Source organism: Bombus fervidus, chromosome 1 (genome assembly GCF_041682495.2).
Source record: "Bombus fervidus isolate BK054 chromosome 1, iyBomFerv1, whole genome shotgun sequence".
NCBI lineage: Eukaryota > Metazoa > Arthropoda > Insecta > Hymenoptera > Apidae > Bombus > Bombus fervidus.
The window spans coordinates 7,534,058-7,558,869 of record NC_091517.1 but is presented as its reverse complement, the minus strand read 5'-3'; the positions used below and the strand labels follow the sequence as shown (position 1 = coordinate 7,558,869).

The 24,812-nt window shown below is 35.5% G+C and overlaps 1 protein-coding gene across 2 annotated transcripts in view; it reads left to right on the top strand.

Annotated features, from left to right (window-relative positions):
• The window catches only part of LOC139987960 (uncharacterized), a 204,657-nt gene that overhangs the window by 1,227 nt on the left and 178,618 nt on the right, over positions 1-24,812 (top strand). The window lies entirely within an intron of this gene.

Sequence of the window (24,812 nt, the reverse complement as noted above, 5' to 3'; positions counted from 1 at the left end):
CCGTAGTCAACAATTTATTCATATGTGTGTGAGCTATTTAAGGTATTCTATCATAGATCTTTGAAAAAATCTGTTGATTGTACTTTATAAATATTAGAATCACTTCCAATGTGTATTTTGAAATATATTATCGTATATGTATAAATAATTATAGTTAACAGCAGTTAAAAATATTAGGTTGTTTTATTGGAGCAATAATAATTCAATAAAATAATTCAATAAAATAACATAAAACGAAAAATGTTGTGTATCTGTTATTTCTTTAGAAAACGAAAGAAACACGTTTCTCACAGTAGAACATCCTCTTAAAATTGTTATCTCCTTAAACTTGCTTTCTGTTATTTATTTAAAATATTTAAGTTATTTAAAATTCTTACGAATTATTAACTTTCGTTTCATCGTGAGAAATAAAAGTCGGACTCAATAGTCACTCTTTATTTACACGAACCTGTCGATGAATTTAATTGTGTAATTGTCACCAATTCTGGCTGATTAACTTTGCAAGTATTAAAACATTTATTGCTCATACCGTCGAGAAGTATCGATAATAGCCCTATATATTATTTCGAGCGGGTTTTGCTCGATCGAAACGAATGATGCGGAATTTGTCGCTTTGCAAAACTCCGGAACACGCTGTTTTTGATGAAATATCGTGGCCTGAATTATCGAGATGCGATAATTCCATCAGTGCTAATAATCGAAACATCATTCAGTTGTATAGTATTCGTGTCAATTTGCTGTTACGCTAAGAAATGATTATTTACTTAAACAAATATAAGAAGAGAAAAGAAAAATATAGACGTTAAAGTACATATCTGTTAGAATTTAATCTTAAAGTTAAGATTAATAATCTGTGGAAGACACAACGTTTAAGTTAAAATAATATTCAGTGATATTCATTAAACAGAACTACAGAACCAAATGTATATAAGCGAGTGATATAATTAACAAAGTATGGAAGAATTATTGATTGTTGGCCAGTTACTCTCAGACTAGACGTAGGTAGTGACCCATGATCCCTTAAATATTTTGAACCCCACTCTCTATACAGTAATGAGTATGACCTGTGTAAGTGTCCTGTTCAAATGCCTGTGGGTGTCTGTGTAGGAGTATTTGTGCCTATGCGTGTAATATCTTTATATCATAGAAATTGCCATAGAAAATCAATCTTAAACAAACTTTCACGAATAATAACAGAAAGACACAATATTGATGTCATAAATACAAATAACGCAGATTATAAATCGTCATCAAATAATAGTACGTTAATTTCGGATTCAGAAATTGTCGATAGAAAACATATCGCCTTTCAAGAAAACGATTTTAGGCTGCAATGTGTCGAACCTTAGTTGGGACATTCTACTTTATTCGTTGCATTGCATCGTACAATGCATCGTTCTGCCATCACTTAATTCGTATGTATTACCGATACAGCATATAAAATGCTGATTCGGTAATTGGACACACGTACATTTGAAATACAGTAATTGGAAATGTGACTTAACGTATTCTTCCCTTGTAAGTCTTCATTTATAGCAACAATGTCGGTTTCCATTTCTCATCTATCGACTGTACCCGCTTCCTTTCTCGTAAATTGAACGTGTCCGATTACAGGGAGTTTGCACTTATCCAACGAAGACACAGAGGCATTGCCGGCGAATATTTCACAAAACGGCGCAAACGCATCGGGCCTCTAGCAATTTTGGGAATTTTCGTTGTGCACGCCTGAAATATTTGCCGGCCCGTATTTTCGTGCAAACGCATAATCGGAAAAGGATACGCGATATTTCCCCCTCGGCAGGCACAGCTGCCACGAGCACAGCCAGCTTTTATTTTTCTGTCAACAACGCTCGTGCAAGCTTTATTACGCGACGAGGGAGAACACGCGACTGCCTCCAACTTCTCTATCGAGGTTTCCCTGTTTCCCTCGTCCCTATTCACGCCATCTTCTCTTGCTTCGCGGAAATTCCGTCGACACGGAATTCGTTCTGGTTCCACGGTGACTGTGCTTTCTTCTAAAACTGTTATCGCCTACGCTACGGAAAATGGAAAGAGAATGGCCTGTAGCGAACGATTTTCTGCGACGAGAAACCCTCCATATGCAAATTATTATCTATCGGAGAAATTGTCGGAAATTTGGTCGGTCATACGATTTCCAGCGTCGTGAAATACATCTTACGTCTGGTTTACGCTGGATGAACGAACGTAAATTAACAAAAGCATGAATTATGCATCTGTATCATCCCGCTTATAAGTATCAGTATTCGAAATATTTAAGAAAATATGAAGAAGTAAATGAAAAGATAGCTCTAGTAATTTGGATTTGGTTGGTGGAGTAGCGAATTTCAAAACTACTTTAATAACACAATATCCATAATATCGATAATAATACAATAATCTCATGATACAATGAATACTTGTAAACTCCTTCTGTGAATATGTTACGCGTGTTACACGGTACATTATAAAGTTTCACTAGCTTCATAACGAGACGCAACTAACTTGATTATATTGGTAAAGTTTGAAACAAATCTAAGAACATGTAGGTAGAAATTACAAGATATCCCGTGCAAACATATATTTCACAGAGATCGCGTTATTTAGATTATTTAAATAACTAATTATCCATAAAATTATCCATAAAACTATCCTAAAAATTAAGTGGAACCATATTTAATACTTATTATACGCTTAAGATGGCTATGTATGCTAATTGTTTATTAAATACATATATATTTTTGCCATGAATGTCTTGTAATTTCTTTATATTAGGTCGTCCGAAAAGTTTCTTTCGTTTTATAAGGAAATAATGGATACACAAGATTTTCCGTTTTATATTATTTTATCGAATTAAGTATGATTCATTTTGTTTTATCAAAATAAAGATCACAACGTTCGACAGATTAGGTTTCATGTTTGTATAAAGATGCATCGTTGTAAAAGACGTGTCTGTAAAAGAAAGACACTTTTCGGACAACCTAATATATAAAAGTTTTCTATGGTAAGTATTCAAATAATTTTGCAAGCCATAGTATATGTACATCGTAAAAGACTCGTTTCTTTTAAGTGCGGATACGGTTTGAAGCGTAGACTTAGAGTTAACGCGTCTGTAGGAAAAATTCATCGAACACTACGATCGTAATGTCGTTCCGTGCGAAATTTCCATCGTTCCTAAAACAATTTTCCTATGGATTTTACCATCGTCGATTTAAAACGTAGAAAAGGCGGAGTTCCGCGGTATTGGAAACGTCGATTTGGTATCTCTACTTGCCAACTTCATTACCAGGTTGTGGTGGCGCGGCTTTGCGCTTTCTCATGCCAACTTCTCCGTTTGATAGCCGAATTGCGTTTAACAACGTGGCCAACTTTCTTCCTCTTTCACGCTTCTGTGCAATACCATTGCGGTGAATCACTTTGTCGAGTTTACTGATCGTCGATAACACCTGCAAGACAATCGCATAAATTTATATTATTACGTTATAACAAAGAATTAGTAGATTAAAAAGGAAGTATCGGGCAAGGCAACAAACATAGTGTACTATAAATTTCATCATACGTAACACAACTGTCGATATTTACTTTCTATAAAAAAATTGAAAGTGCATATTTTTTATATTTAATTACTATTATAATAAATACAATTACTATTATAATTATTTTTTAAATTGTTCGTTTAGAATTCTTCGTTATTTTGTTGCAAAAGAGATATCAGGTACTCTATTTAACTCATAGTCGCTTAAAAGTGTCGCGAACGTAGATATTAGAGGAAAAGATTGTTTCAGTACTAAAGCGATAAATGAGCCGGAACATAGAAATAGTATTTTTTAAAGCATTTAGGGAACTATCATTTTTTCAATCCATTCGAAAAGCAGATCATAGTATCGTTTTTGATTAAGCTACGATCTGTCATTGTCTCGTTTCCGGTCTTACCGATGTTACGAGTTTCGAAGCAGCACAACGAGAGACCTGTCTCTCTACACTTGCGCAAGAAGCATCCCTTCTTCTCGTGATTTCGTAAAATTCCTTCTTTTTCATTCGCGTTTCCGTGAAGTCCTAGTTTCGACGCCGACTACGAAACGTGCGGTACTTCCTCGAATCGAGTGTTATTACGTCGGAAGCGTGTTTGCTTTTTACTTTTCTTCTTCGAAGGATTAATGAGAGCGCATTTCGTTTTTCATACAATGGCTTCATAGAAACTTTTTACCCAACATATTATGAGCGATACATGAAACATTTTTCAATGTCATTAGCATTTTAACGAATACATTGCGAATATCCACGCAAATTCGTATCTTGACGAAGACAATTAAAAGAATGGAACCTAAGTAAAGATTTATTTTATTTATTAAATATTAGGTAATCGAGACGTTTCTTGACGTTTTAATCAACAAAGATAAACCTAAAAAGGGCAAGAACTTCCTCGGTTACTCGATATTATATCAAATAATATTCAAATCGATATTATTTATGGAAGAAATACCTTGTATTTACCGTAACCATGTAGGTACAGGAAAATCGTGCTCGTTAATACACATTTCTGGCATATAACGTCGCATCAGTCATCACTGCTATATTATGGTAATATGTATATAGTAAGCTCCGGGGCTTGGCTTAGGCAGTTCTGCTGTAGATCGACATCAAATTGCAAGTTATACGTTGTAACATGAACGATATGAGAGCCGTTCTTCGAACTATTTTTACGGCCTTAAAATTATTCTCGATACAATATTATTAAAACTTTACCTTCATACTTATGAAAACCTTCTCACAAGTCATATTTAATCTGTTATATGAGATAGATTACTTTAGTTCTTTTAATAAGACATTTATCATGTTTAGACAGGATGAATCTAATAACCGAGTCAGATTACACCTCTGTTTCTACTGCAGATAGAAAAATAAAAAAAAAAAAAAAAAAAAAAAAAAAAATACGGAGAGAAATTTCGCATCCTTTGTCAAGTTCTACCTATCGTGTGGTGCGATTGTTTTCAAAAGTGCATCGACGCAGTTGCAAAGTCCACTTTATTTTTCAAACAAAACCCTACGACTTTTTTTGCATTAATCGATCCCCGTGCCATCATTTCGTTCCATTGCGTCGTTTCAAATCCGATAAACTTGTCGAAAAAATTTCCTTTCCCGTTATTCGAACAAAATTTCGTTCAACTTTTCTCCAAAACAGCTACGCTACGTATTTTTATGCGTTTATAGGAAATTTGAAAATGCAGATATCGAAAGCTTATAGTATGCGAAAATATACAAAACATCCATAGTATAGTACCTTTTACGATATTTAGTAGATAAAACAGTCTTCTACCTAAGTGCTGTGTTTTCTAAATTATATTCATAAAAATATGAATTTGCATAAATATCTTCGTTCTAAGGATAAGTTGCCACGAGTGTTCGAACATTTTCACCTGTGTACGTTGCCGAAATCACTATGCGAATTGCGTACGCGGCAGGAAGAAATTCGGAGGAATTTATCCAGATCTGGTGGACATCCTCGGACTGACCGTGTCAGCAGGGCGAGGCTGCCATCCTTTCGGCTTGTCTGGCGTATCTATGTACATTGTTTTTACCGCGACATGGTAGCAGCTGCGAGCCAGAAGCCGCAGGCCAGCAGAATCTTCGCGGCGAGATATCACGATGTCCCCTTTGCACTCGTTTCGCCGGCGCTCTCCTCCGCTCGCCAGCTTTCTTTTGTGTTTTCTCGCCGTTCTCTAGTGGTTCAACCCGGGCTAAATATAGAGGCGTCGCAAGGGTCTGTCCCGCTGACGGGTCAGAAGTAACTTGTTGCTATTAGCGGACGAGGGTCGAAAGCGCAGGAGGAGCTCGCCAGAGGCAACCTTAAGTTATCCAAACGTCACGAAATAAGAGGCACCAATGGACGAAGAAAGAGGGGGTGCACACCGGTCATGCGACGCAACTGCTGTCACTTCGTTAAATCATCCTTCGAATTAATAGAGTCATTTTTAACGACTCTTTCTTCTTTATCATCTTTCTTAGTTCTGGTTGTTCTTTTCAAGGAATCTTTCTTGGGTGATGAATTTGTAGCAAGTAGATGGTGGAAAGAAGACAATAACGTAGACCTTGATACATACTACATACGTTGATCATCTGTTAGGGTTTCAGGAATTTGGAATATTCGATTTAGAAAATAATTACACATATATAAATGAAATATATATAAATTTTTCTATCAGGATCTAAATTTGTCTAAAATTTTTTCCAATTAGAGACTTTGTCATTTATACCACTTGTTCTTTGATAATTATCTAAAGACGAACGCATATATCATGGATCAAATATATCACGTATAATTGTATAGAAAGGAATATTTGTAAAATATATATTCGTACTCGTTTCTAAAAACACGTTAATATTAGTTACAGTATACGTAGTGAAACGTAGGGAAATTTGAAGGATATTTTATTAGCTATTGTCCTATAATTCATATTAACACGTTTTCAGTATCAAGTAAGAAATGAAAATGAATTATTAATTACTTTGTCATTTAATCTTCAATTTTTCTAAAAACTTATTTATTATCGTATGCTATCGATCATTTTCCTTATTTTCCCCAATGCTAAAGATTTCTGCTTACGATCGAAAGGAATTAAAGCGGTCCTCGATCCTGGAATTTTTTTCTTTCTCCGTCCAGAGGCCAGCGGATAAATCGTTGAATAGAAGAGAGACGCGTTATTCGGCTTCCAGCCCGTCAAGCCTCAACGATGATTCGAAATATCGTTTCTCTTTCACTGTTCCTTTCCTTCTCTTTTTACGATCAGACGTAACGTCTTCGTGGTACATTTCTCCCTCCATGGTCGCCGTCAATCGGACTCCATTTTATGGATTCCCTTTTACTATTCGATTCTGTCCCAACGTTTTGCCCGCTTCGCCGTCTGTTTTACCGTTTTCAACACGTTCAAAGATTTCCCGTCGATCGAACCTTCTTATTCCACGGTTTCTTTCCTTCTTTTACTTATCCCTTGTCACGAATCGAGGTGTGAAAAGAAAAGAAAAGGAAGAGGAAAGAAGGAAAAAAGAGGAGAATAAGGCTGAGAAACGGTTTCCTTTGAGCCGTCGCGAATCTCTCTGCTTCAATTTTCTTTCTTTTTCTTCTCTCTTTTTCTTTCTGTACAGACACGCATCCGTGGGTGCGCAAGTGGTTCGCGAACCTTTGCGAGCTTCTTGAGTGGTTGACGGAGACGCGTGCTATGCCCTCGCATAAACGTTCGTTAAAGCAGAATTCACATACATTTATAACATAACGTCGCCATGTAACCTTCTTGGACGAACGAAAAGAACGAAACATGGATGAGATTCTGTAATTATATCGCGAATATGTTTTGGCACGGAGGATGTTGGTAATCATCTTTGATCAGTAGACTGTGAATCTCTGTGCATTTATGGGAAATTTGGAGAAGGAAGAAGGACCTCTCATCTCCGTTCAATGCTTAGCAACGACGAATTTTATTTAACTTTTCTATCGTATTCGTAAAAACCGTAATTGTACAATAATTATCATTGTCTATCTTTTTCACAAATCTAATCATTAATTTATTCACGCGTTTTAAAAAAGAACATATATAGGAATAAACAAAATTAAATAAATAAAACCAATAAAGCTCGGTAGAAGAAAGTTATATTAATTTTTATAATTATTCAAAATAATTAACGATCGCATCATATATATCCGAATATAGTACAATAGAAAAGCTATGTCACAAAGTTGGATAGAGTTGAATGAAGTGATTGAAAAAGATAACAAAGGAAATGTTGCGTTAAGGCAAAGTTGACTTTTAATGGGTTAAAAATCTGTTTGCTTGTTAAGATAAGAGCGAGACGGAGATATGAAAACTCGAGAACTGTAGCAGAGTCAAATTCCTTTGTTCGACCTTTCTTTCTCACTTTTCTTGTCACCTCAGTTTGGACGGTAGGAACCGGCCCTTTTTCTGACGAGCACCTTTATTTACGGCATCGTAGTCGAAGAGAAATGGTAACAGGGTGCACCATAGAGGGGGTACAGTCACTCCAGGGACGCGAAGCAACTTAATGACACCAATAACACGACTAATTTATGCTGCTGGTAAAAGTGTTAAGCTCGAGCCGTATCGTTAGGCGCGACGGCGATTATATTTTGATCATCGTTTCGTGGCAGTATGTTAAGCATCGGTAATATCAGACGCGCACAGCCGGTTGTAGGAACTTGCTTAATTTAATCCTTATGTCTATAATTAGAAGTTAGTCGGACACGTAGACGCTTAATGGAGCCGGGCAAAGGTAATGTGCACGCGTTATTAAACAGTTTACTATTTAAGTTTTGCTGATCTTTTTCCACGAAGTTGTTTAATGGGACAGGCGAACAGGAAACTTTTCATTTTCTTTTATTCTTTTGGATATTAATAATAGGTAGTTTAGAATTGCAGCGTAATTATTAGGCCGCGGGTTTCTGTGCATCTACAAGAAAGACGAAGGTGCAAAAATGTGATGGCGTTTGAATAAAATGTGCGAATACGTACGACAGAGAGTTTAAAGAAAGTTGAGAAGAAACAACACTTTGTAAATAAATGTCAAATTCCAGTGATCTCTCTTATTAATGGCGATTAATAGCAGTTTAGCTTATATATATATATAGATTAAGATTAGTTTGAGATTTATCCTTTAATCAAACAGTCTAATAATCACGAAATCAAAAATCGATAGATACAAATGGATCTGAAGTAGGTGGATTTTTATTCTTCCGAACAGGAATGTAATATATTTTCAACAGCAGTGAAAAGTCAAGTTAAGATATAAGGGACCCATAAATAAGGAAGTTATGCTATCATAGATATTAAAAATTGAAACGATAAATTAGCTCGTTCTTCTGAGTTAACAGATTCAAAATGTATGAAAACTAAATATAAATAAGGAACATACGTTATTACAATACGAATTGTTCGGAAGCAATTAAGAGCTGTTTCGTTCAAATGTAAAAGTTCAAATGTAACATTTCATTCTCCTCTCCATTATGAAGCTTTTATACAAATAGTCATTACTTTCGCGATATTTCAAGAATCAATTATTTTAAATTGGATGCACGGTGTATCAATTAACTTTCCTCTACAAATAACGCGTAGTAAACATGCATTTTCATTCGTGTATGAAATTAACAATTTTACTCCAGCCCGCAACTTATCATTGCTGTATTAACTGTAAATTTCACGGTTCGGTAGCTCGTACAAATATAATCAATTATCATCAACGAAAGATTTCAGTATCAACGTACCAGCAACTTTATCGCTGGTTCCATGCCTGGTTGATCCCACATCTGGCAATACTTTGCACGCGCACTGTATTTATACGATATACCATAGATCCTGCCTTCATAAAACGCTGTATTATGAGAATCCATGCGACTTTACACAATGTACCATCGCTATTTTCTTTTTCGAGAATTTACTCTCTTTCCATCTCCAGCTTCTGTTTGTTCTTTTCCATCGTTAATTGATGTTGGTACAAGATTTTAATTAATACATACAGCGACTCGTATTGATATTTGAACATCATGGTGGTCGAGAGATTATCGCTCGTTGCATTACGCGTACAAACGAATAATCCAAATCATTCAGTGAAATTCAAGGTTTATTTAAAGGAAGATACCGCAAGTTGTTCGATCAAAGTATTTGTCGTTGCGTTCTATAGCTTTGATAGACAAAGGAGAACTTTTTGTGAAATTGCTGCGTGCAAGCCAGCTTATTTACTAGACATTACTCCTTTGGATTACGACCAGTTCCGATCGATGCGACATGGTTCATCCGATATGCATTTCCAATTAATGAATCAGATACAAAAATGACTTGACGACTGGTTCCTGTCCGAAGACACAGCATTTTTCCGTGGCGGAATTCATCACTTGATAGACCGTTTAAAATTATAAAAAGCAACGACGAATATTTTGATTGAACAACTTGTTGTACCTTTTTTGAAGTAAACTTTGAATCTCATTCACAAAATGTTTATTCTTTAATATTATTCATTTGTACAACCATTTGGTCGTTTTTTAGTATATTATATTAAAATATTTATTCTAGTTAGTAGAAATGTAAATTTTATCTATTTAATGCAGATAGTTTTTCAAGTGCCGAGTAGACAAAAACAGGTGATATTTTTATGTTAATCTTCGACACGATACGAGGAGCATAAAGAGCGACGTCTATATCGTCAGTTTGACGTTAGTTTTGTAAAATGCTAGCACAAAATGATTCAGGCATGAAATTTATTGTAATATCGAATTAAAAAAAAAAGGAATTGTCAAATAAAATTAATGCTCAGTAGCTATATTAGATAATTTTCAAATCTTGAGTTTTAAATCTTACATCGTCTTACGTCTTTAAAGCTTCGACAAATCTTGGAAATCTTAAAAGCCTTTAAGGCTTGGACGGATATTCAATATCTCTAATAATTCATGTTTGGAATTTCTTACATGTATTATATCTATTTTAGCTTTGATATATCACAAAATTATATCTTCAATATATTTTACATAAAGCGTTGGATATTTACCAAACTTTCAAAATTTCCTAGACTTTTAGTACTTTTAATACCTTTTAAGACTTTCAATATTTATAGGAATGCAGAAAGTTCAAGATCTACTAAGACTTTCAATATTTTTAGATATCATCAGTGACTAGAATTTTTTTACGCCATTGAAAAACATGGAAATTTCGATCCAAACGTCCGCCTTAATTCGTATCCCTCGCGACTTCCAATAATCACAGAAACGTACAAATCCCGAGATTTATTAAGACTTTTGATATTTTGAAATATCGGAACTTTCCAAGTTTGTCGCAATAACGAAGAACATTGAAATTCGGATTCAAACGCCCACCACTGCTCGTATCTTCGTGCAGACAGCTCTCTACCGATGGACGTCGGATGATCGCGTCAAAACAGCACGGCATCGTATTGAATTTTGTGCGAGCAATTCGTGAAAAGTGATCTCGCGGTTTTTTACTGGCTCTTTTCTGCCGAAAAGAGTAGACGAAACTCCAGACGGAAATACCAGATGCACGTACCGATAAACCGAAGTAGAGTACGAAGCCCACGGGTCACGGCCCACGGAAACGACATTCCTGTGCGGCGTGCGACGCTTTACAACTTTATTGCCGGCTGATTATCGACTGCGTGGTCGCACGATCTGCCGGATTCACTCTGATTTCACTTTTATTCTCATGTCAAAGCATGCACGCTCGTAGTAGCTGACGAGCAGGATAAAGTGTCTCCGTGGAGATGCACGTGATCTATAAGGGGAGACGAGTATTTTAGATGGCTCGTCGTGCTTGGTGTATGTAAGTACGCGCGCCGACGAGGGAGACTCTCTGTGAAAGTTTGTTTGTATCTTGGATTGAGTTATAGAGGGGAAGATGGTTGTTTGTGTTTTGGAAGATGATGCGTATATAGAGTATGAAGGATTCTCAGCTTTTTTCTTGGTTTTGTTTTAATACAGGCTGACTTATAAATACATGTCCATGCTTCAAGTTTGGCGAGTCTAATGGCATTAAAATAAGTAAACGTGTTATACGGTAATTTAACATTTTAATTTAACTAATAATGTTCGTAATACTTACTCTTAACGTTTGATTTTTATTACGAAACTTGCCATTGCGACGTGCAAAGATATTTATTATCTGATATTGGTAGAGAAAGATACCGAAGTATCTATTTGTTACTAATGTTATCTAATTTGTAACAAATAACAGGGTCGGATGATTTTTTAACTAGTGACTTTTGTGGACGAATGATAATTTTCAAATTTCCCATTCAATCTGCAGAGAGAGAGAAAGAAGATGTTGGTTTGTAAAAGATTTTCAGCAAGTTTTTGACCACTGCGATTATGTTTAAAATATGCCAAAACTTTAAAGTAAATTATCGAATCTACTCATTTGTATATGAATTCTATGATTTCGTGATAATCTTGCGAATATTTCGAAAATACGAAATTTGACGTGGAATTTTAAGTTTTAACGCGATGCTGCTAATTCGGAATACCAAGGGAAAATCTACTAAGAAGGATGCTGCGTACCTCTTCTGCAATATGAATTACAGCGAAGACAAAAGAGACGAGTGGCTGCAGTGTTTCATGCGCGAAATATGGTTATACCGTGAATGTGTTGATTATGACTCCGAAACTGACATTTATGATTTCTGTATGTAAATTTTAAGACCTAGAATTGATATTTACATGCGATAATTGTTGCTATACTGTGATTTTTGTGCTTGATTAGATCATAAGAGAAAACAATTTTATTATCTACTTGTTTCTTTAATTTTGTAAATTGAATGAAAATTGGAATATATCTTTTCATTTTTCACTTTTCTTTTTTCACGATTACCGACAGTTTGAAATATAAAAGTTTATTAGTTTCTCTATGATATTATGCAGTTTTATTTGTATCCTCCGCCATAATTATTCTTCGTTTTTAACAAACTGGTATTCCAAATATGCTGCACTTCCTCTAGTTTGTAAATTCTTAAAAAGACGAACTTAGTTGAAAACATCATCCATTGTCCAAGAACGTTCTGGATTTTTCTTTTTACAAAATATGAAATATTTCGAATGCATTTACCAAATTTTAAATCGTAAAATAGGTAGAAAGTGAAATTCAAAAGACGAACATTGTATTTTAGAACAGACTCTACATAGGATATAGGACAAATCCATCGAATAGGTATTATAATTCTCTTGGAACTAATAAAATATTCCATTGTTTATCAAGTATAAGATACTAGATTTCTTCTTCATTTCGTTATCTGATTGGTTGCCAAATTTGTTTGGCTATGGTGAAAGCACTGTGATATTCTCCAGTAGCGTAAAGTTCCAATTACTGGGTCACGTATAAAATTCCATGAATATTTAATGGAAATTCCAATCCATTGGGAAGTTAGTTTAAGCGGAACGATATTTGCGTATATACCGTGTGAGTGTACATTAGGCATTTTGTACATACTTGCCATGCGGGTTAATATTTCGATACGACCGACGTTCATCGTTCTCGATGGATTGGAATAATTGCTCGACAAACATCGTGAAACGCTTTGAGGTACTTCATTTTTTCAAATTTATTCAGCTTTATAATCACGTCATTAGGTTTTTAAGAGTTTCGCATGTTAATTTTTCATGAAATTCGTTCCCTGCAGACTTTTCGATGCAATTTTATTTTCTTGAGAGTTACTATTTTTAATTCTTTTACAAACATAAATAGCTGGTCACAGTGGCTAGCAATCGGTGGGTGAAAATAAGTTCGACTAGAAATAATTTTCTGATTTATTCGACAAAAATCTAAAACAATTACAGAAACATAATTTAAAATATTATTTTTCATCCTATTACAAGTCGTACGCGTCACTGTGCTTATAGTGATATAACAGAGATAAAATATCGAGTGCAAGGGTTAAAGCAAGTTTCGTTAAAAATAATTCTCCGATTTATTCGATTTATTTGCTTAATTTAATTTGATTTATTTAAATTTTGACGTATAGACATCTAATCTAAAATATCATTTTTCATTTTATTACAAACTATACATGTCACTAGCATTTATAGCGATAAAAGAAAATAAAATATCACTGAAGTGATTATTATCTAATGTATTAACCACACATTCAGGTTAAAAGAGCCAAAACCAGTCATTGAATGATTAAGAAACCGATCGTAATCACGATGGAATTACATCGGTGATCGATAACAATGTCAAATGGTTAATGCGAAAATCGCCGCTCGTACGTGTCGGGATATCAATTTACGACGCGTTCATTAATCAAACGCTAGACTATACGTTGCCATTGGTAGCCCCAGCGACTTTCACGCGATACCGCGCCGATTGCTTTGCGAAAGTACATATACAGCGAACCGGTCTATTAAATACGGAGCGAAAAGTCGCGAACAGCAAAGTGACTTCTTCCTGTCGTGACGAGGCGTCGTTTCATAGACTATCGGCGCGTCATAACTTAAACATACTGGCTAACGTGAAAGGAAAATTACAACGAGTTCTCGATCGTGTGTCCTATCTTCGATCGCCTGTAATCAAGTGGACGATTGGTTTTCTCTATCGTTATCGTATCTGGCCGTGATACAGATGTAATTTCATTTTGAATAACGACGTTGTAATTTGTTAGCGTAGCGGTGATTTGTTGCGAAAATCGGCTAATACCCGACGACTGTACACGCGTATTGCGAAGTTTTGAAAGTCGACTGCGTTTTCTTTGACCGTTCCGGCAGTGGAGAACGAGGGGAAAGAAACGAACGTATGTGGAAGTAATTACACCTTGCAGGGTGAACGAAGGAATTGTAGAATTAAGGACGAAAGAATCGATGCTGGACCCTCCTGCATAATTGAGTTGATATTATTAGTGGAATTTCGTAAGTCACTAGTTACAAGTTAATAGCGGTAATAAATTTTCTTATAGTTGGTTGCCGCATAAATTCTGTCCGCCTTTATATAAGCAAGTTATCAATGTTATAACTACATTGCAATTTTTATTCGTTTATGTAAAATTCAACGGTGCAAAGATTCACGGCATGCGCGTAATATGCTAAAATACGTACAACCACCAAAATGTAGTATTTGTTAGAATATTTTGTAAGCAGAACAAGTTCCTCGTTAGATAATACTCTTTTAGTTGTGTTCATAAAAATATGAATTTGCATAAAAAACTGCGCTCTGTTTTTAATAAACGTAGCATTATATCTCTGCAGAAGAGAATGAAAAAAAAGTTGGTATACAATATGTTTGTTTCAAGTGCCTACTATTTTTTAAATGAAAGTTGTATGATATCGGGGGCAGCATATTATAATGATAATTGTTTCATCTTTAAATAACATCGACGCCACATGTGAAGATCGCTCTTGAATTTTTAAACGCGACCCTAAATTTTTTATCGTATAATCTTGCAGCTGATATCGAGATTTTTCCAAAACACGCGTAATTTACATACACCGGTTTAGAGATATGATCTCTGAAAGTTGCCGTGCCACCGATATTTGCGTTGCCCGATGTGCACCTTAAAAGGCTATTCGATAATCCGCGTTGCTTTTGTAGATAAAAACAATTGAACCACGTGGATTCGATTCTGTTTATTCGTCGCCGTGCGATTGCACAGCATTAGATTAGCACCTACGTATTGTTGCAATCTTGCAATTGAAGTAAAATGAAGAGATTCGTTCTAATACGTTAATTTTACATAAGAAATAATGTATAGTTGTATATGCAAACAATTTCATAAGCGTTTTTCTAATCGACTAAAATCAGATGTTACATTTTCTTCAAACACATACACACACACACATATGTAAAAAGTCGGGTTTTTTTTATATATAATACATAAGGAATAAGGATTAGTTGAATTTGTATTACTTCGAGGCGATGGATATTTATCTTATCGCAAAGTGTGCAAACAATTTCATAAGCGTCTTTCTAATCGACTAAAAGCAGATGTTACATTTTCTTGAAACACATACACATACACATATGTAAAAAATCGGTTCTTTCTAGAGTCACCATGGTGCGCAAAGTTCGACCGAGAAACATCCTCGTGGTGTACATTGGGTAAGGTTAATGCCGTAGACACATCAACTTTTAGAGGTCATATTTTTAAAACGACGTATGCGAATCGCATGTGTTGTTGGTGTTTTGAAAAGGTCTCGAATCCGCTACAAGAATACCCAATAAGAAATATAAAGATCTATTCGATATTTCAAGTGATCTTCACAGGCTGTTTCAACGTTCTCTGTCTTCAATCTTCTCTCAATGAAATATTTTTTCGTATTTTTGGTAGTTACAGAAATAATCGCACGTACACACAAAACGGACATACTGTATATAGCTGTGTCCGTACATAGAAGTAGTTGCGTCTTCTAGGATGAACGAAGGAATTATAGAATAAAGAAGACGGAATCGATGTTAGACCCTTTTGCATAATTAAGTTGATTTTACTGGTCGAATTTTGCAAATCACGAGTTACAAGTTAATAGCGGCAATAAATTTTCTTATGCTTAATTATTTATGCTAGATAAATTCTGTCCGCCCCTTTATTTATATAATCGAACAAGTTATCGGTGTATAGTAGATACAATGTTACATCTATAATCATCGACGTAAGCTGCGCTTGTATAACTTAGAGGAGATATAGGAATAAGATATTTCCATTAGTTCTTAACACGCCAATTGCCACGATGGTCATCGCTGACTCGGATTATAACAATTTTTTACTACCGTTAAAACGATCTAGATTTTATGGACTAACAAGTTTTCACCAATGCGTACGATTCCGATTAATCGTGAGAAGAGAAACGAGGGGTTGGAAAGCACCGGCTTGCAAATACCATGTCTTCATCTCGATTTAATAGGAAACGACAATTTTAATAGAAATCTGGAAACAATTGATTGGCTGATTAACGGGCGTAATAACGTTTAAACAAATTCCGCGCCTCGGTCAATAATCAATTTGTGAGGCGTACCAATGAATTCAGGTAATTCCGCGGCCGTCGACAAACGAACACTTTTCCTTCGCGTGTAGAGGGCTATCAGCGACCGCAAAATCGCACGCGCATCGCCTCCAATCGGATTTCGCGGTGGCCGCTCGTATTATTTGCATATCGCTGCACAGACAGCGCGAAACAACGAGGCCGCCGTATCGACAAGTTATGCGGAGGAACGGAGAAACGCAAGGAAAGAAGAAATAAAATGGATATGTGGAACGGAGAAATAAAGCAGCCTCTAGTAGGTACAGCTTACCAGAGGGAGAGATTAGAAGGGTAGGTACAGTGGCTCATGAAAGTATTCGAACACCTTTAGAAACTTCCTATGTACATGTATAATATACAAAATATTTTGAAATTTCATCAGCACTGTAACGAGACACGACTATAGTGATTATAGCGAGAAAACTTGAAACAGATTTGAAAATGTACATAGAAGATACAAGATATTCGTTAAAAGCATATACTTTGCGAAGATCACCAAAGTATTTGAACAATCAATTATTCGCTGTATCAATAAGTCACGATACGCAGAGAAACTATTTTTAGCTCCGCTGTACGTTTAACACCATTATTCACTGTGTATACTAATCTTTCATCAAGTGTATATTTGCAATAAGTGTCTTGTAATTCCTATCATACATACACTCTTCCGGATCGATTTCAAATTTTACTGTTACGATCACGATAGTCGTGTTCCATTATGGCGTTGATTAAGTTTCAGAAGTTTTGGATAATGTATACAATATGTATATTTGTAAAAAACTTCTCTGGTGTTCAAATACTTTCGCGAGCCACTGTATACTCGTATCTCGATGAATTTATGAAACGTTGCACGGTGACGTTTCTACGAGCTGACGTTTTGCGCGAGTATCAATTTGCATAATGCGTGCACTTCGGCCGATTAATGCGAGACGTAGCTGAAACATTTTTCACGTTAATTCACGCGAATGTTTGTCGCAAGATATTATCGGAGAGTCGCTGGTCCATCGAGTGATAATGAATTATTTCAACTCGTTAATGACACTATATTATGAAATTGTGTGATGTTGTTGCATATTGTAGGGGAAACGTAAAATAATATCGGTACGTAGCTAATACACAGTTAAGTATAACATGTTAGCTATTTTGGTATTCTGTGAAAGATTAAGTATGGTGTTTGAATAGAATTCTAGCGAATCATTTAAGATATATCGTATATAAGATCATTTAAGAAGAAATCAGATTTAAGAAATTGGAATCGAAAGAAATGAAAAACGTCTTTCAAAAATGCAATAAACATTTTAGAATACGATTCTATTATATCATTATATCGTCAATATTATTTTCCGAGGATATCACGTTGTAATAATAGAAGCGATTAAGTAAAATGACGAACCTCTTACAATGTTATCTGCGCAAATTACTACCAAGCCTTAATTACGTTTTTCAAACGTCATTTCCAACGTAATTACTTTCGTCCCACAACGTAATAAATACACAATAGACTTTAATAACCTTTTTAGAAATAAAGATACATGTTAAAAGAATTAGAAAAAGATTAAAAAATATGAATTGACGAGCGATACCGTTTAGAAGAAAATTGCAGTCGCATTGGAATCGGCCTACACGGCGCAAGGATCACTCACCCACGCGATGGCGACTCAGCCAGTTCCCTTTTTCTGTCGCGTTACTCTTTCACAAGGTGTATCGGTAATAGGCCAAACGATCAAAGATTCTTATCGTCTCCGCGAAAACAGGCCGATCGGTGGAAACGCCTCCGTGTCCTGCGAGAAAGTCGAATCTAAATGCTCACACGTTGGTCGAGTGTCAATTTTTCTCAAGTTTAGAACCACGTGAAACAACCCGTTATCACGTTTGCAACTGGTGCAGGCATTAAACGTTGGGTAATTAACACGCTTTAGTCAGAATTTAGATTCAAACGAAGTGATTAGATCAGAATGTTTAATCTTTTCAGCGTAGATTAAAATGACTGTGTTGCAACAATTAAAAAGGCTCTTTACATGATATATAATATTTTTATAATAATTGTATAATATTTAATATCTAATATCAAACAAACGGACCGTTTATTTTGAAAATGGTATAACGTAGTGCTTATTGTCCTTTATTTTGAGATATTGAAATGTTCGGGATTCCGTCGGTTGAAAAATATTGATAAGGTCTACTTCGTCTGTCCACGTCTCCGCGTCTTTAAATAGATGTAAATTCATTATACAAATAGCTTTTTTGAAAATTAATTAGACTAATATCGTGTTCAAGGATCATGAACGGACCTACATCACTTTAAAAGTTAGTGAGTTGTACAATTCATTAAATTTTAATTATTTAAAATTTATATTTTTGTTTTGAAATAAGAGCAGGAAAAACCAAATACTGTGGTTTAATTTCATTATCACTTGTTTTTGATTACTGATGCCTCGACTGTTCGGACAGGCTACAAATTACAGGAAATGGGACTTTACCATTTTCAAAATAAATGACTATGTATTTCATTTACTTTACCTTTACATTACTTTCAAAATAAATGTTTTAAATATTAAAAATATTAAATATTATATACGTAAATAATTTGTGTATCTTCATTTATGTATATTAAAGCAAGTTTGTTTGGTCAATGAGATCTTTTACGAAAATGTTTATACCTTTTCTCTGCCAATAATGGCTTATAGGTACCGTAGATAGTTCGAAAGGCGTTAAGTAGAAATAAACGATCGATGAAAAACAGAAAACCGAGCGAAGAGCGAAATTAACGCTGGAAACAAAAGCAGCCAGCGGTTGAAGGAAGTGGAAGGAGTGAAAGGGCGGGAAAATAGAGTGGAAAAAGGAAAGCGCGGAGAAAACGATGGCGCGAACGCATTTCGCCATGAACAGGATCACAGGACGATACGTTAAAAGGGCCATACAGATTTTTGTCCCTCTTTTTCGACGTTCAAGTTGTGATTTCAAGTTTGTTCCCCCGTTTTGTCGCCACTTGGAAACCATTCGTCGTCCTGCCGTGCTCTTTTCTCCCCCGAGACATTTTCGATGTTTCGTACTCTGTTGTGTTTCGTTCGAGGACCGTCAGGGAAGCTCGTTTCTTTCGGGAGATTTCGAAAAAAAAGAAGAATAGAGAAATAGTGTGAAGAAAAAAGAAAAAAAGAGAGACTAATATTAACAGTAGAAGAGCCAGAGAAGTTGTTGTACTCGCCGAGGTAAAAACCGAAAAGTTTCCTAACGAGTATCGTCTGGTCGTTAAAAACGGAAAGAAAGAGCAACGCGACGTCCGGGCGAAATTAAATCTCACGGCGGGGTTGGAGAAAGGGGGAAGAGAATGGAAAGAACGATTGTTAGAAGGCAAAGAGGGCCAGGCTAGAAGCGGCAACTTTTCGAATCGCAGAAGCTTTCCCTCTGCTGTTGCCTCGGGTACACATTCGCGGACGTTGAATTATCGTATATCCGGCGATTTAACAGATTTTCTCGACCCTCTTTGATATTTTGCTCGCTAAGAAATCTCAGAGAGGACTTGTATTTTAATAATTGGCTCTTACTAAAGAATTGCAATTAGTTCAGAAATATTCTGCCGTAGTACAGTAGTGTTTATCGTATCTTGAAAGTTTTCGGCCAGAAAACAGTACAGAAACGTACACGAGGATAAAACCGTGTACCTCGCTTATTTTCATAATAATTCAAAGAAACCGGCGGTCATTTGGCGATTATTTTTCATCGTACGAATATATCGTTGAATGGAAATGTATTAATTATCAAAGCAGTATTTTCGTAATTAGTTGATATGCTACGCAAAGAAGTATATAGCAACAGTTTCTGTTTATAGAATATTTAGAAAATTGTTGATTCACCTAGATAAAGGTGAAAAATCAACTTGGCTTCTAAACTAATTGTGTCGTTTTCTGTAGTATTTCTAGCTTTGTATCTTCTCGAACCATATCAAAAAATCTATGTGACTCCATCATGAATTGAATAGCGTTCGTTGTAAGAGACAACTCATTGTCAATTAAAAAGTTGATGAATCTTTAACTAGATACTTTAATAACAAGCCAAACTCGTCCAACTTCAGTACATTCAATTTTATGATATATTAAACGGATTTATAGCATTATATCGTAAATGTAATAACCATACCGGATACATTAAATTCACCTCTCGACGCTATTAGCTCGCTGCAACTTTTACAGAATACCTTTTCCATAAATTACTCGATCGCGTTTATAACCCGCTTTTGTTACCTATAGCGTGAAGATTCGTTCACCAGAATTTTCAATTTCTCAATATTTCTGGCAAACAGAGAGAAACACCGTGTGCTCGTTCGTTCGATTCATCGATAATGCAATTAATTCGCATGTGTACGAGCGTAAAAAAAAAAAGAAGAGAAGTGAAATAGAAGGGACGACGAGATGAAGGGAGGAAGCACATACACATACATACACAAAAAAAAAAGGAAAACTTGGCAAGGGAATTCGTTTTAGATGTGAGCGTTACGAGGCGAACGATCACGGCCGTATAAACGTGATTACGGTTTTAGCCGGGAAAAGAGGTTGCTCGTCTGTTTGCCGAAAGGAATTTAGTCCGCGTTACGGTTTTAATGTTCACTTTGCATGGAATTAAACGGTTAATGGAATTTTCGGAAATTCCTCCTTCGCTGGAGATAAATTGCGCGAGTACGCGACCACGCTACTCGTTTTCCGGCTATTCATCTAATCAACGAGCATTATGTCGTTTAAACAATTTCTTTCCTATTTTGAATACAATTTGTTGTCGTGAATAACGTTAGAACGCGCCTATGCATTTTTAAAGCTACTTTTATTAAACCAATTTTGTTATCCTTAGCGTTATTCTCTCTTGTGGAAAGGGGAAAATAAGATACAGTGTTTTTAGAAATCGACCAGCTGATCTAACAGCAAAAATTTGCATCTATGGAAGAACCAATTCAACTTCCAATACGCAATTACATACATTTGGTATCGTAAAACACGTTGAAGCGATATGCGAACAAAAGTGGACCGCGTTATGGTAAAATTACGATATAAACTTTCTCTATAAATTAATCTCTAGCTTCCATGGTTTGAAGACAAAGAAGTTCAACCGTAAAAGACATATCACGATAATTAAGATAAGATCAGGACACATTCAAATGACACATACGTACATATTGAAAAATAGGTTTCCTGTTAAACGTAACATCTGCAATGCGAGATTATCAATCAGTCACATAATCATGGAGCGCCCTATGCACAATGAAGTAAGACATAATGTCAACAATAATCTTAAATTTTAAATGATAATTAAAATGATGGTTAAAGCTTATCAACTTTTGTAAAGAAATGAAGATACTGAAAACAGAATTTAATAAATCATATAAAAATAGTCGCTAATGGTCTTGGTAGTAGATGCGATCTTCAATAAAATAAACAATAATAATACTAAGACAGCTTGGGTTGGAAACTTTATATCGATCGCTTCGAGTAATGCTCCACTATATTTTTAGTTTATTTGTGGAAATAAGGGAAGGTGAGATTTACTTCATCCGAAATGATTTATTAGTTTGTATAATATTTCTCTGTTCTATCTCATTCTGTTATAACGTAGTAATTCTACGTTATCTTTTATATATTTTCCATTAACTTCTACAGGGATGATTTATTATTATTATTTTGTTGACTAACGAAGAATTTTATTTCTCAATCGAGGAAAACGTTCCTTGATTTTTGTACGTACTGTAACTATTTTGATATTTAAAGTATTCAATTATTGGAAAACGCCACATCGAATGCCACTAACTTCGATAGAATTGTATATCGAAAGATTGTTCAGCATCTTCAAGGCAGGATTCTTCTTATCGATTACAAAATGAACTTACCACTTGAATTTGACCAAAGCATTGAAATATGTATCTACTTTCGAGAGTCACGTAACTACGACCATTACGAAGAATAAATGCAATTGCACTTTGAGTGATCGATAATTTTGTAATAAAATTACAGCATTCCAGGAACAAGCAAGCGAATGCCTTTGAACAATAACACACGTACAGAAGTATTATTTCTAGGCTCCGCGTTTCATCTTCATGGCATCAAATTTTTGTGGCGAATATCAAAGTACTACTAAACGACATGAGAAATATACTTGAAGTATCGACGATGAATATAATTAATACGTAGATACTGCACAAATATCTTTTACATTCATTGTATAACTAAATTATCCAATTTTTCCACACAACTTTACCCAACTACCCCATTCCCTTCTACTTCATCTGTCTGCTAAACACTTCACAATGCACCCTCATAGTCCATAATAACTCCTACAACCTCACACAAAGACTTAAATATTTCGCAAAGTAATCAGCTCGGAGTTATTACAAATTAAAATTTGCACGGCAGAAGTGAACTGTTTCTTCCTGGCTGTGACATTTACATCAAAGGGAAAATATCGCGTGCAGTTATCGCGAAATATACGTGAAAATATTGTGCCGAGTTATTACAGGGATGCATGGTAACGGCATGAACCGTTGCAGGCCGAGGCACAAAGGTTATTCCGTTAAGTTGCACGGAATTTATTAGATAATTAGCGAGCGCGCGGACTTATTTTACTTTCCATTGCGATTTCAACGTCACTTTCGAGAGCGCTCCGCGTTATTCAGTCGCTGGTCGGTATGTGAAATCGGGGCGGAGAGACCTGCTTTCAGGATAGCTGGTTTCGAGAAATATTTCAAGAATCGGAGAAAACTAATTCTAGAAAGAGGGGGAATGCATTGGCCCCTTGAGGGTGATTTAAAAGAAATTTAATGAAATTGGATGAGAGATGTAAGAATGGCCTTCCGGCATCTTACACCCTTCGATCTTGTAAAATCTCGTGCATAACGAGCGATCGCAAATTCGTGGAAAATTAGGAAATATCCTGTGATCTTAGGAAATCGTTGCTTACCTACAGAAATTATACAGAGTGATTTGAGAGAAGGGATAATTTATGAACATGTAGTAATCGTTAAATCGACCGTTTGGTCAGACAATTTCAAGAGTTGTTTGAATATTTATTCCATTAAGAAAATTTTTTTAAGAAAGACATACGACATAATACGAGTTTCAGTTGAAATGGTCAGTTCTATTTTGATTTATGGTTAATAAAATACTTTTTACTTATTTTTACTTATTACTAAGGGATGCTATACACATTCAAATTTGACCCATTTTTAAATCGTTTTGTATGTGTTCTTATTAAAATCACAAATGCTTTATATCTGTAAATATCTAGAATTAAGGAATTACAGATGCTATATTAAAGATATTTGAAAGATATATATACAAAAAATGAATAAATGATTTGATGTTTTAAGAGAATCCACTAGCTAAAAAGTCCAATAAATATAAATTATATTTAATAAATTTCCTTCAGGGCAACGTTTAAATACATCCTGTGAACTTAATTTGTCTGAACTATAATCATGATCGAAGGACATTCGGGCTTAACGAAACGTTAAACGGAACGCAAGATTCTTGATAAAGGACAGGTTGAAGCAAACGATACTCCTTTCAATTTACGATGGAAGGACACTCGTGATCGATTTAAATGCATCGGCAATTTTTATCGGTCGAGTCGATCCAACTTTTCTGGCCGTGTACGGCGAAAAAGTATTAAAACGTTAGCAATTGGACGCGGCGATAAATCGAGGTCGTTGTGGCCGCAGGAGAAAGGAAGACAGAGAGCGAAAAATGGTGCAGCAGAGTGGGATAGAGAGCGAGTCATTCGATCAATTAAATTCGGCTGACTAATTCAATGCGATCGAGCTTTTAACTCGGCGATTAAACCAACCTTGCCGTTTTCCTCCCTCTACCTCGTCCCACGGTGCTTGCTCGTTGACGTGCCGGCACAATGGAATCCACTCTGGCCCGGAGATTAGATTTCTGCATCTGACAATGGGATCATTCTCGTAATTTCGGAAAAATTCGATCACCGCAGTCGTATGGAATTGGAAAAAAATTATGATGTAAATAGCATGGTATAATATAGAATCTGTGCGTAGTTACATATGAAATAAATAATATATCCACGATTAACCCTTTTGCTGTGGATTAAAACGATGGTGTGCTGCCTATAACTACGTTGCAAGAGTTAAAACGAAGTTGTTTTGTTTTGGATATAATTATTTACATACTGGCCGACGTGCATTTCTTAATACGAATGGAAGTTAATTTTGTAGATATTTAAGTTTGCATATAAGGGATTTGAAGATTCAGAAAGATGAAGAATTATATAGTAAGTATAGATTAATAAAATTAGTTAGTAACTAAAGATA